At 50.1% G+C, this 14,057-nt stretch overlaps 1 protein-coding gene across 3 annotated transcripts in view; it reads left to right on the top strand.

Moving 5' to 3' along the window:
• GDPD5 (glycerophosphodiester phosphodiesterase domain containing 5) overlaps positions 1-14,057 on the top strand; it is a 91,998-nt gene that overhangs the window by 21,769 nt on the left and 56,172 nt on the right. The window lies entirely within an intron of this gene.

Consider the following 14,057-nt stretch of genomic DNA (forward strand, 5'->3'; position numbering starts at 1 on the left):
CGCTGTAGCCTGTGGTGGGATCCCATCTTTGTTCAGGTGGAACGCTGCTCCGTTATGTGATTAGACCACACTTTGTCTGGCCGTTCACCTGTCAATGGACCCTTGGGTTACTTCTACTTCTTGGCTCTTGTGACAGAAGAGGGAGTTTTGAAGTCGGATGGGCCTGGGTTGGACCCTGGCTTTTAGCCTTCCTTTAGCTGAGTCTAAGACTCTCCTTACTTGCCACTGTACCCAGTGGGATTGCTGCAAGGAGTAGAAATTGTTCATGTTGAAACGTGTGGCATACAGTAGGCTTGCAGGGAATAGTAGGTGGGATTTATTCTCTTATCCACTTTCCATCTAGGGACAGGTCCCTCTTTCCCATGGCTATAGGACCCACAGCTCACCTGCACCCCATCCATTGAGGCCAGCTGAGCACCTGGCGAGTCTTAGAATACTGGAGCTGGAGAGCACCTGTGCACAGAGAGGGGCAGGGACTTACCCAAGTTCACATAGCCCAGTCAATGGCCTTGCTAGGATTAAACTTGGCTTTCTGGACTCCCAGCCTGGGGACCTTCCCCCTGCAGTCCCTGAGATCTGCAAGCCTTGTCCTTAGGAGGGATCAGCTCCCCAGGGGCCTCTGTCTAATCCTGTAGCATTCAGGGCTGGGGGAAGCAGGGGACTGGGAGATCAACATCTCAGGAGGCTCAAGAGATGAGCATCTATGGTGGGTGGAGGCCAGTGGTACCTGCCAGTCTCCTCTGATCACCTGACCTCCCCCAGGTCTGTGGACAGTGGAGCTGCTTCAGCAGCAAGGACATTCATGTCAGACCCATTTGCATGGTGCAGTCTATCTAAGGTCTTTCCCTCACACCTGGGAGCTCACTCTACTTTTGCTCACTTTCATTCATTCATTTGCCTATTCCTTCCTTCACTCATGTATTCAGCAACCACTCCCTGAGGCCTGCTGCGGGATGGGAGACCAACAGACCTTGGAGGCACTCAGTATGGCATAGTCGTGAATCGTACGGATTCTGAGGCTAAACTGCCTGGCTTCAAATCCTGGTTCTGATAGTTACTGCCTCTGTGCCCTTGGACAAGTTCCTTAGCCTCTCTGCCTCAGATCCTTCTCTGAAGTGGTGAGAATGATAGTTCATACTTTATAGTTGTTCCAGTTACTGTTGTCACATAACAAATCACCCCAAAACTTAGTGCCTTTATGTAAGAACAATCATGGCTGAGCATGGTGGTTCATGCCTATAATCCCAGCACTTTCCAAGGTGGACAGATCACCTGAGGTCAGGAGTTCAGTTCGAGACCAGCTTGGCCGACATGATGAAACCACATCTCTACTAAAAATAGAAAAATTAGCTGGGCATGATGGTGCACACCTGTAATCCCAGCTACACAGGAGTCTGAGGCAGGAGAATCGCTTGAACCAGGAAGCAGAGGTTGCAGTGAGTTGAGATTGTCCCATTGCACTCTAGCCTGGGCAATAGAGTGAGACTCAGTCTCAAAAAATAAAGAAAGAAAGAAAGAAAGAAAGAACAATCATTATCTGACAGTTTCTATAGGCCAGGAATTTAAATTGGGCTCACCCCCGCAACTCTGGCTCAGGGTCCCCTGTAGTTTCTGACAGGTGGCATTTATAGTTGGGAGGAGCTGGGGCACCCAGAGCTTAGCCCAGCTTCTCTTGCTCTTTGTGGAGTCTTAGGCCTTTTTTCCCTCTCTGCGAGGTGGTTGAGCTTTCCCACAGCAAGCAGTCTCACAGCAGTCACGATGTCTACACAGTGGTGCAGGGCTGCAGCAGGAGCGTCCCAGTGAAGGAGGCAGAAGCTGCATCACACTCGATGACCTATCCTTGGAAGTGGAGTAGTGTCACCTCAGCCATTACTCCCAAACCCTCCCAGATTCAAGTGGGGGTAACAGGGACTCCACCTCTCTCCATGGGACTGATGTCAGCATCACTTTGTAAGAAGAGAGTGTGGGAGATGGCAGATGTCTTTGGAAATACAATCTGTTACAGTTGTGAGAGTTAGATGAGTAAAAGCAGGAAATGCCTAGAAGGCGGCCTGGGATTGTACAGAAATGGTTACTCTATAAAGCCAAGCGGGGTTTTGACCATATGCAACTTATTTGTGATGTGCTGACTTTAGGACGTGACTGCCACTATGGAAGCCAATCCACTGAATAGCAGCATTTCCCATTTGGGTATTGAGGGATCTCTAGGAGTTTACCAAACTGAAGCAAGTGAAAAGACATTCTACACAGAAGAAATTAACTTTGTAAACGTGTTGGAGAGTGGAGTACCTGGAGCAGCGAGTTAGCTCCAGGTGGCGGGGCTACCCTGAGGTGAAGACGGAAGGAAGTGCCTGGAAAGGGAGTTGAGGGGCAGGTTGATAAAAGTTTTGCATGTAGGTTCCAGGGTGTCCTTCTGTTTCTCAGGCAGCAGTATGAGAGGCTTGAGTACCATCATGAGGAAGCCATTTATGAGGCCAAATCGACAGGGTCTGGGGAGATACTAGACTTGGAGGTGTAGGGAGAGGTCAGGACTGATGGGACTCACACCCAGGTGTTAGGCGCAGGTTATTTACATCAGCTTTGAATGTGATGTGCATACCTCCCATGGCTTGCTTTCCCTCCCCTTCCAGTATATTATAAACTTCGTGATTGTTCTCTGCTCAGATTGGCTCTTTGGTAGGGGAGGGTGGGAGTGTAGCTACCTTTGCAGAGGGATCTGGTGGAGCCTGGCAGGACTGGTGGCCTCCTCCTCTGCCCCTAACCCTGTCTATGGAGAGCAGCTCCTGTTCCCTCACCCTCTCCTCTCCTAGCATCCCTCCCCACTCTGATCACAGCCTCAGAGTCCAAATGCAACAGGCCAGACTGTCCAAGGGGGCTGTTGCCACATCTCCTTGAGCCCCTGCTCTGGAGCCCTGGCTAAGCCAAATGCTTCACCCCTGGAGCAGGTGACTCTGAGCGAGGCCATGGCCTGAGTCCCTGTTTCCAGGACGTTTGTGTCTCTGTGGACCTGTCTTTGCACGACTGCTTGTACTTCTGGGAGCCTGTGTGCTTGCGCCATGTGCTCATTCGTGTCACCTGTGTCTGTCTGTGAATACGTGCTCTCTGTCTTTTTGGATGTTTCTGTATATTCACACGTTTGTGCAAGTATGAGGCGGGCCTCTTAGGCTCTCTCCAGGGCCCCCATGATAATCTCCTCATAAATGGCAGGCAGGTTAGGGTGCTCTGAAAGGGGCTAAGTGTGATGAAGGGCCAAGCCAGGGAACAGGCCTTGCCTCTGGGGGGCTGTGGTCCGAGGGAAGATCCAGACCTCACCAGTGTGGCAAACTCAGCAGAAATACAAGTTCCCAGATTTAAGAAACCTCTTTGGGACCCCTCATGCTGCACTTGGCCTGGGTGTTGGGGATCCAGGGTCAGATCAGACCCACCCCCTACCTTCTAGAGCCAGCCCAAGCAGTCAGCTGTGCAGCTGGACACTGGCTTGGCTGCTGAATGGATAGTTATACAGGGCATATGAAAACAGGTGAAGGCATGGCTGGAGTCAGAGAGGGCTTCCTGCAGGAGGAGTTTGAGTGGCAACTCCAGGGCTTTTTGGTGGGAGATGAGAGGAAGGAGATGGATTACAGAGCTGTGCTTGGCATCAGATGGCACTGTGGAGGTTGAAGAAGAGGGAGATAGGGAGGTGATTCTCATCTTCCAGGCCTGGAGGTTGGAGGTAATGGAGGTGCCCTGAGATATGTGGAAAGGGAGGAGAGTTCCCATTTGGCGACTGTGGGTGTGAGCTTCCTGTGGGATGTCCAGGTGCAGATGACCAGAGGATTACAGGATACTTGGATCTTGAGCTTGGTCCAGGTAGAGACAGGTGGTTAAAGCCGTGGGGTGGACGATACTGCCAAAAAGAATGTGAAGGGCAAGGGTGGGAAAGGGGGCTTAGGATTGAGAGCAGCGGCATTCAGGCCTGGGCAGAGAGAGGAGCCAGTGAAGGGGCTGGTGAGGTGGGGCCAGAAAGGGGGACAAACACCCAGGCAATCAATGCCCTGGAAGCCAAGGAAGGAAGCTGTTTTTAGGAGGGTGAGGTCTGCAGTGTCGACTGAGGATGGAGAAGTGCCCCGTGGATCTACCCACATAAAAGCCATTGTTGAACCTGGTGGCAGCAGAGGGCAGTGGGTTTTGTAGGAAGTGGAGATATGGGTATAGACAACTCTCAGAAGTTTGGATGGAAAGGAAGGAAGGAGAGAAAGGGAAGAGAGTTGGGAAGGGGTGGAGGGGATGAACTGCCTGAGCCCCAGGCCTGCTCACTGCTGACTGGAAGGAGCCAGAAGAGGAGAGAAGAGGCCAGAGGGAGGAGGGTGAGCTGGTCCTCTGTAGACACCCGCCTAGTCCTATGCCGGGGGCAGGGAGGGTGCCTGCAGGGGGTGGTGCTTTCTGGAAGAATGACTGTAGAGGGCAGAGCACGGAGGAGGTTCAGTGCTGGGTGGGCAGCCTTCAGTCCTACTCTGACCTCTGCCAGTCTTCACATCAGCAGGGTAGGGTGGTAGCAGCCACACTGGGGTGTGGGAAGGATCCCAGGAGGCAGAAGCCCCTCAAGCTCAGAGTATCCTCATAAACCAGGTTCAGGCCGGGAGTTGAAGCTCAGGGCTGGGCAGGCTTGGCCTCTGGTGTTCGTTGCATATTCCGTGCTCACCAAAGCTGCTTCATAGACGCTGCAAACAAGAAAGGCCTGGGAAGGTCAGGACATGGATGGCCTGCTTCCAAAGAGGCCACACCCAACCCCATCTCTGGGCCCAGCTCCCAATTACAGGGAAGTTCTTCCTTTGGGTCTAGCCTAGGTCTTTCCTGCTGTGCGTTCCCGTCTGGTGAACTTGTTCAACCCTGCTCCATGGAGCCAAGCCTATCAGCTGGCCACTTGGAGTGGCGGCCAGTGTTTTTACAACTTGTTTTCATGAAGATGGTTTGAAGTCTCCCTGCATTCCCAGAATGTCAGACCCGCCCTGATTCACAAGGATTGACCAAAACAGGGTCTGAGCCAACCAGAGGAATCTGAGGACTTAGTCATCCCCCTTGGATCATCTGCACATTCTTCTCCTTTCCTTCCAGTTGAAAAAAAAAAAGTAAGAGAGAGAAGGAAAGTTAACCTCAATGACCAGGAAGGGACAGTGGCATTTGGGGATGTAAACCTGCGTAGATGATGCTGTCAGCAGATGAAGGGGCAGGGCCCAAGGGGAGGGGTCAGTGCTTGGCTCTGCACTTGGCAGATGTCAATTCAAGTGCGTGTTCTGCTGCTTGCAAGATAGGGATCTTTCACAGGACACTGTTCATGTCTGTGAGCTTGTTTCTTTGTCTCTGAAATAGAAACATTAATGGCACCCACCTCAGGTGTCTGAGTTTGGGTGACCTAGAAGCAGACCCTGAGACAAGGATTCGTGTGACAGTGATTCATTAGGAAGCCTCCCTCCTAAGGGAAACCTGCTAAGGGAATAGAAAACATAGAAGCCGAAAGAGAAGGAGGAGATGCAAGAGGCTCTTTCTGGCCAAGCTCTGTAGAAGAAACTTTGGCTCTGTCTTCCAGAGGAACTCTGGTGGGGACACTGTAGATCATACCCTGCGGCTGGCCCTCCAGGGGCAAAGATGGTGGAGAATTTCTGCTTCTCCTTCCTCAGTCATTGGTTAAGGAGCTGTCTTGGCCTTGCTTGTGGGCAAAGGAAGCCCAGCAGCCTGAGGGTGGCCCACCCCAACACTGCCAGGTGCTTGAAACCCAGTGCACCCCACGACTTGAATGTGGGTGGAGCGTGGGTGGAGTGTGACAGTCCGCTGCGGATGATTAGTGCACAGATTATATAAGATAAAGCATGTAAGATGCTGATTGCCCAGGAACTGGCACCAGCAAGAGACAGCTGTTAGAAAGGGGTGTGCAGAAGGGGGAATCCCAGGCTGTGTGGTCAGCAAGGGGCAGTGCCTTCTGAGAGCCGCCGGGTGCTCCACTGCTCCTCCAGCTCCAGGTCTTTCTCTGTCAGCTCCCAGAGGCAAATCCCACAGATTTGCTGCCCTCATTGTTCTCCCAGATGACTTGGCTTTGGGCAATCTCTCCAACCAGTCCAGGTCCCTCCCAGCCCTAGAGGCTGGCCCTGGTGCCCTGCTGTAGTTCTTCCTCCCCAGCCCATCCACCCAGCCCAGAGGGCATCACTGATGAGCAGGAGGTGGACAAGGCTTAAGGGCAGAGGTTGTTAGTTCAAGGCCATGGAGGCACCAAATGCCCACAGAAGAAATCGAGGCCCTTGTGGCCGATCCCCACCTGCGTTGAATTTGGCTTTTCTTCCCTGCCCACCCATTCCATCTTTCCATAGAAGGTGCTCAGGGATAGCTTAGGGGAACTTGCGTTGGTCAACATATTCTAGGAACGAATAAACAGGTTGCCCTTCCTGGCTGTACTGACTAAATCCTAAGCCTCTGACTACGTGACTTTCACCTTCACTGGTGATGTCCGCCTGGGTTAGCCCTCATGGCACCTGCTCTTACCCTCTCCTATCCCCTGTGACATCACAAGAGATGTTACCCATGATCTGGCCTCCCCACTCAGGCCTCTGGGAGTCAACCTCCTCACTCCCTCTCCAACAGAGCATGACAGGCCTGGGTGTTAGTCAACACTCTGTGACCTGCTGTGTGACCTTGGCTAAGTCACCTCCTATCTCTGATCCTCAGGGCGTTATGTTTGTAACCAGTTTTGTTTGTGTTCCCCTAAAATCAGGAGATTGTAACATGGTACTAATCCCTGCTTAACTCAGTGGATACCCAGAAAGGTGAAGTGATTTGCCAGTGATTGTACAACAAAAGGGCAGAGAGGGCCAGGACCTGCTCGCAGCCTCTCAGCCGGTTAAGTGAGCATCTTACTCTTTATCGGCTCTGCTCTGGCCCCCCAGCCCCTTTTTGATTCAGAATTTGAATTAAGCCCTCAGTGGTCAGGATGAACTGAGCCAGGCACCGAAGTGGTCAGTCACTGCTAAGAACTTATTAACTCATCTGATACCCATGTATTGAGTATCTATTATATAAGGGGTTCTGTGCTCAGATAAGTATAGTTTTGCTTTCACCAGGTTCAACGTACAATCGATTGCAAAGGCCTGGGGCACCTGCAGGCACCAAGAGTGAGGGTGCCCTTAGGGTGGTGGTCCCAGAGGAGAGAGTGGTCTAAAAAGTCTAGAGCCCCCTCACTGTCCAGGAGGCAGGCAGGGAGTGGCTAGGTTGGGGCGGTGGAAACAAGTTTGTTCACTCCTGGGTATTCACTGCTGCCTGTGGTGGGTCCAGCACTGTGCCAGGCTGGGGTTGAGGCGGGGAGACAGCTTTAATCCACCGTCAAGGCCTCTACCCTTTACATGTCCTGCCGCCTTTGTTCACGCAATGTGCTTGGTGTGTTTGTCTACACCATTAGCTTGTGGGCCTCTCTAGCAGGGGCCCCATCTGTCTGCTAGGCACACAGGAGAGCTCAAGAAATGTGTGTTGGTGACTGGATGTTTAGTGTCTAGACTGGCTTGGTAGTAAGAGTATGACTACAAGAGACCCCAAACCCTCTCAATCCTTTGCTTACCATCTATAAAAATACTGCAGCTGGGCGTGATGGCTCATGCCTGTAACCCTAGCACTTTGGGAGGCCAAGGTGGGCAGATCACTTGAGCTCAGGAGTTCAAGACCAGCCTGGGCAACATGGCAAAACCCTGTCTCTACAAAAAAAATTACAAAAATTAGCTGGGTTAGGTGGCACACACCTATAGTCCCAGCAACTTAGGAGGCTGAAGCAGGAGAATCGTTTGAGCCTGGGAGGTGGAGGTTGCAGTGAGCGGTGATAGCACCACTGCACTCCAGCCTGGGTGACAGAATAAGACTCCATCTCAAAAAAAAAAAAAAAAAAAAAAAAATCTGCAGCGAGAGGCTAAGAGGAGTAAGATAACATACACAGAAACCCTGGCCTCATACAGAGAGTATGGCCAGCCCTTGTAAATGGTGGGCAGTATTACAATAAGTGGGCCCTCAGCACTGTGCCACGCTGAGCAGGAAACACGTGGGAGATAGGGTCCAGCCCCTGTTACATCCACTGCACACTGCGCAGTTTATACAGCCCTGACCCACCCTGCTCACTGGTTCTCCCTGTCATCCCAAGACAGGGTCTGGGCAGGTGCCAGTATCCCCATTTGACATAGGAAGATGCTGACCTAACTTCCAGTAGTCAAGCCAGGAAGAGAAGCCAGGTCTCTTGGCTCTCCTCTCCTGCTCGCTCCTCTGCTCCCGCACCTCCCGAACTCCCTTCCTGCTCTCTGGAGCTCTTTGTGAAAGATGCTAGGAAGGGTAGTGGGCAAGGAATGTGGAGATTTGCTGGGCCAGGTGTCAGGGTACTGAGGATACACATTGTGGTGGCTTTAGCCCAAAATGGGTCACTGTGACTAGTAAGTCCAGAGGAAGGGGGCAGGAGGAAAGGGGCAGGAGGGAGACTGAGTGGGGGTGCAGAGGCGGAGGAAAACAGTTGTGGGCCACAGGTCACCCAGACCACTGTCCGGCTAACTGGCGGGGGCTACCAGCCTGGTGCAGCAGAGGCTGCTGGGCCCTTCCAGCCTAGCCGGCTCCCTTTCCAGGGGTATGGCCTAACAAAAACTGGGGATGGAAGATCCTGGGTACCCTGGCTCCCCTGCAGGGTGGTGTTGGAGCTGAAGGGACTTTAAGGAGTACAGGGTCTGTGGGAGAGGCCAGTCAAGTTGCAGTCACTGCCCTGGAGGAAATCTGAGTGCTTACTGCCCTGGAAATACGGCCTCATGCATAAGACATAAGCATAAGGACCTTCCGTGTGGAGAACACTTCTAAAAGGCGGACTGGGGCAGGTAGGGCTGGCTGGCAGACGAGCGGCTGCTCACAGATTTGAAGTTACCAGCATAGATGGCCTGGGCCCTACAATATGAGAGGTGGTAGGTGGGGAGTGGACAGGCCGCTCCCCAAATTTGGAGAACTGAGAGCAAAAATACAAATACATACATCTTTGTCAAATATTTGAAGGTTGTAAAGCAAGCCAGCAGAGTGTTAAATAGATTTGATTTTCCCACCTTGACAAATATACCTTCACAATGTACATTGAAATACATGTGTAAAGTTATAGTTTTATTGGAGAGTGATAAAAATATCAAGAATGTCTGAATTTAATTATTGCACATTTCTGGGTATTTTGTTGTTAGGCTGATGATGGTTAGTTGATAAATTATTATCAACTATCATATTTAGCTGATGATTAGTTCAGAAAAATAATAAGACTTACAATTATTTTTTTCCTTTTTTTGAGACAGATTCTCACTCTGTCACCCAAGATGGAGTGCAGTGGCACGATCTCAGCTCACTGCAACCTCTGCTTCCCAAGTTCAGGTGATTCTCCTGCCTTAGGAGGCTGAGTAGCTGGGATTATATTGAATATACACTCAAATTATACATATATGTGTATATACTCTCTCTCTCTCTATATATATATATATATACATATATATATATGTGTGTGTGTGTGTGTGTGTGTGTGTGTGTGTGGCATTTAAAATATATAACATTTGTTGTTGTTATTATTGAGATGGAGTTTTACTCTGTTGCCCAGGCTGGAGTGCAGTGGCATTATCTCAGCTCACTGCAACCTCTGCCTCCTGGATTCAAGTGATTCTCCTGCCTCAGTCTCCTGAATAACTGGGATTACAGGTGCATGCCACCACGTTCAGCTAATCTTTTGTATGTTTAGTAGAGAGACAGGGTTTGCCATGTTGGCCAGGATGGTCTCAAACTCCTGACCTCTGGCAATCTCCCTACCTCAGCCTCCCCAAAGTGCTGGAATTATAAGCATGAGCCACTACATCTGGCCGTCAAATTTTATATACGTTAAATATAATCACATTTTATTTTTAATCCTTTAGATTATTGCCATCAATAGAACACAAGTGATAAAAATCTTGCTTATAGCAATATAATTAGTAATCTTGCTAAAATAAAAATAATAAAATACATTTTATGGGATAAATAAAATTGAACTGTGTCTGGGCACAGTGGCTCATGCCTGTAATACCAGCACTTTGGGAGGCTGAGGCAGGCAGATCATTTGAGGTCAGGAGTTGGAGATCAGCCTGGCCAACATGGTGAAACCCCATCTCTTCTAAAAATACAAAAATGTGTTAGGTGTGGTGGCAATGCCTGTAATCCCAGCTACTTGGGAAGCTGACCCAGGAAAATAACTTGAACCTGGGAGGCAGAGGTTGCAGTGAACCAAGATCTGCAGTGAACCAAGCAACTGCACTGCTTAGCTTTGCTGTCAGCCTCACCCGGGCCTGGGTGACAGAGTGCGACTCTGTCTCAAAAAAGAAAAAAGTAAACAAATGTAAATGTAAACACAGGAAAATTTATTTTATGTTTTCAAAAGTGTTTTTATTCCATAAAATTATCTGTCAAAATTAAAACACTACCCATCACAGTTATTGAAGATCAGTTTTAAAATAAAGTATTTAAAGAGATGAAATATTAATTCAATTTTTGAAGATTTTATAGAAATGAAACTACTCAGTTTTAGCATTCCATGTCCATCTACTTGCAAAGTTAAAGAATTAATACCAGACTTCGCATCACATTAGTTTGAGTAATGTGAGTTGCTGAATGTTGTAATATGTTCTCCAGCCACCACATGCATTTTTGTGAATATCACACTAATTCATGAGTACTTTTAGAACCACAAATTGGAGCAGGAAGAAATTCCAAAATAAAGGATGTGCAGCAGGACTGGAATAGAGATGCTTGCTTATGCAAGAAGCTGGTGCTGGCTGCTGTCTGGGAGGAAGGCTTTGACAAGCTAACTTGTCTCCCCTTATATATTTTTGCCACTCGGGCCCCTCCTGCTACACCCCTCCCCGAAGCAGCATCCATCTCCACCCTCAGCAGCAACACAAACCATAGACCTTCACAGCATCTTAACAAAACCACCTTTTGTTCTTCAAGTTGAGGAAAAGGAGAGGCTTGGTCTGGTACCATGCCTGTAATACCAGCTACTCGGGGAAGCTGAGGTGGGAGGGCTGCTTGGGTCTGGGAGTTCGAGGTGGTGGTATGCCATGATCATGCCTAGGAATAGCCACTGGACTCCAGCCTGGGCAACATGGTGAGACCCAGTCCCTACCTCATGCCTTAAAAAAAAAAAGAAACAGAGAAGAGTTTCACTGGGGCCTTAGTGGTGTTAGTCAGGAGCGAATGTTTAGGATTACAGGTCACATGAGTGTAACGTGACAGAGGCTCCTGTGTACGCTAATGAATTGATTTGTGAGTGTGTGTGTGTGTGTGTGTGTGTGTGTGATGTGTGGGGGCCCCTTTTCCCTGTCCAAGGGTGTTTGGGGGTGGGTCTTCTTGCCAGTAAAGAGTTCTCTATCATACAATGAACAATAGACAAATTATAGCTCTTATGCTGTAGCTAGAGTTTTATGTCTAGGTATCTTAATTCACTCATTCATTTCACTCATGTGCATGTGTTCATTCATTTAAAACTCTACATTTGCCGGGTGCTGTGGCTCACGCTTGTAATCCCATAACTTTGGAGGCCAAGGTGGGCAGATCACCTGAGGTCAGGAGTTGGAGACCAGCCTAGCCAACATGGTGAAACCCCGTCTCTACTAAAAATACAAAAGTTAGCTGGGGTGGTACGTGCCTGTATTCTCAGCTACCTGGGAGGCTGAGACAGGAGAATCACTTGAAATAAAATAAAATAAAATAAAACCCTATATTCACTTGCTCCAATCCTTCATTTCATTTAGACTACCAGGCCATAGCAGTCTTTTAGTGCAGCCCATGATCCTTTTGGTGAGGATCAAAGAGGGCACTGATGTGTCTAAGACACACAACCAGTCCATAGCAGAAAAGTGCTCAGGCCAGGCAGCAAAAAGCAGACAGCAAATGCCAAGTTTAAATGTCAGGTAAAATCTGAGTAGATGTTGCTGTGTCCCAATCAGCTTCCCTTCCTTCACCAGCTTCCACTACCCAGCCATCTGCCCCAGGGCGCTGGGGGATCTTAAGGGGTGGGAGGAGGGAGGGGGGAGTTCTGCTTGAAGAGCGGCTTCCTGTTTGGGGCCAAGCACTTCCTTCAGGTGACTCACAGGCTCCCACTGGCCCCATGCTGGGAAGGCAAGGTGGGGGTGGAGCCAGACCCGGTTGTGTCACCCTCTGCCTGTGAACCCAGCTGGGTGACCTGACACAGGGCAGTGGGCACAGGCTGGAGGTAGGAGGTGGGGAATGGCAGGAGGATGTGAGACCATTCTGCCTCACCCAGCCTTGTGGGCAGGGGCTCCAGAGAGGACAGAGTGGGAATGGGGGCAGCCTCCACATCCAGCCAACCCCACACATAGTTTCCAGGGCAGCTGTGGGCCCGGGTGAGGCTGACAGCAGAGCTGAGCCCTGGGGAGACGCCATGGTACTTTCCTTTCTGACAGACAGTAAGGTATGGTGGAAGGAGCCCTGGGATGGAGTCATGGACATGTATTTCTCACACCAACTTTCTGGTGGTCATTTTGGTTTTCTGCCCCTCTCTGGGCCTCAGTACCCCTGCCTGTCTGACGTGGGGAGGGGTTTATGGCTGTGACATTTTGTGCAGCTTGGCGGTTTGAGCTTGAATTCTGGCTCTGCCACTTTGCTGGGCGTGTTCACCTCTCAGAACCTCTGTTTTAAAATCTAAAATAATAATCACTTCAAGTGTTTTACATATGGTAGCTAATTTAATCCTCACATTGACCCTATGGGGTAGGTTTTATTAGTAGTAGTATTTTATACGTAAGGAGATTGGGGTACAAAGAGGTTAAGTAATTTGCCCAGGTCACACAGTAAGAGACAAGATTCTTACTTGTGTAGTTCAACTCCAGGTCCCATGTTCTTAACTCCTTCTGGGCTTGCTACTCAAATTGTGGTCCAGGGACCTGCAGCATCAGCATCACCTGGGAGCTTATCAGAAATGTAGAATCTCAGGCCTTAGCCTACCTAGACTTACCAAGTCAGACTGCATTTTAACAAGTTCCCTAGGTTTCCAAGGTCTCAGGCCCCAGGAAATATAAATAGACCAATGGCTTCTCAAACATCAAAGTTGAAAGGAGAAGCCATTGGTCTATTTATATTTCCTCTGCCACTTAGCCCTTAGGGTCATTGTAGGAGGTAGAGGAAATAAGTATATTTTATAAACTGTAAAGTGCTGTACATTTGGGGCACTGTGAGAAACCTGGGGACTGGAGGTACAGAGGGGTAGGCCTCGGAGTGTCCCAAGTGCTGGTCTCTCAGTGGCTGTCATTTCTAAGCTGTCTCTGAGTCCAGCTCTGTCCACCCCTGGTTCACACACAGAGGCATATGTTTGGCTGTGTGTTTCTTGCCGGTGTATGGCTCTAGAATCCAGTTGGGTTGGGGAAAGTTGTTATATTAGCACCAGGAGGCTCAGGTCCCAGCCCTGGCCCTGCCTCTGTGTGATGTAGGTAGGCTTCCATCCCTGCAGCCTTGGTGTCCCCTAGTAGACAAGGTGTTAGCTCCTCTGAAGCCTGCAATGCTGACCTGCAGTCTCCTCCTCACCTCTCCTGGCCCCTCTACTCCCTGTGGCCTGTCAGTACCATCTCTTCTCCCAGTTCCTGTCAGAAGCCCTGCTGGCTGCAGGAGCTGGCGGTGGGGGAGGTGGTGCATGAGTCAGAGCTCAGGCACGTAATTGTGGTGCCCCAGATCCCACCTCCGGGCTACCAACCTTCCCTTAGCCACTGCTTTAGAAGAACAGCTGGTTTGGCAGCTACTTCAGAGAAGCAGGTCCCTGGGCAGTGTGAAAGGGCCTCTGCCCCCAGGGTGGCTGGACTTTGGATCCTGGGTCTGTGGTCCTGGAGAGCGAAGGAGTGGTTCAGGGAACAGGTTGTCTGGGCCTGGGGCTGGTTTGTGGGCAGCATGCGTGGAGGTAGATTGCATGTGCCGGGTTTCGTGGCTGGGGATTAGATCATGTATGTCCTGCCAGCCCACCCACCAGCTTTGTGACCTCCCAGGACAGGGATTTGGTGTCACCT

The sequence above is a fragment of the Saimiri boliviensis genome, chromosome 6 (assembly GCF_048565385.1).
Source record: "Saimiri boliviensis isolate mSaiBol1 chromosome 6, mSaiBol1.pri, whole genome shotgun sequence".
In the NCBI taxonomy this organism is placed as follows: Eukaryota; Metazoa; Chordata; class Mammalia; order Primates; family Cebidae; genus Saimiri; species Saimiri boliviensis.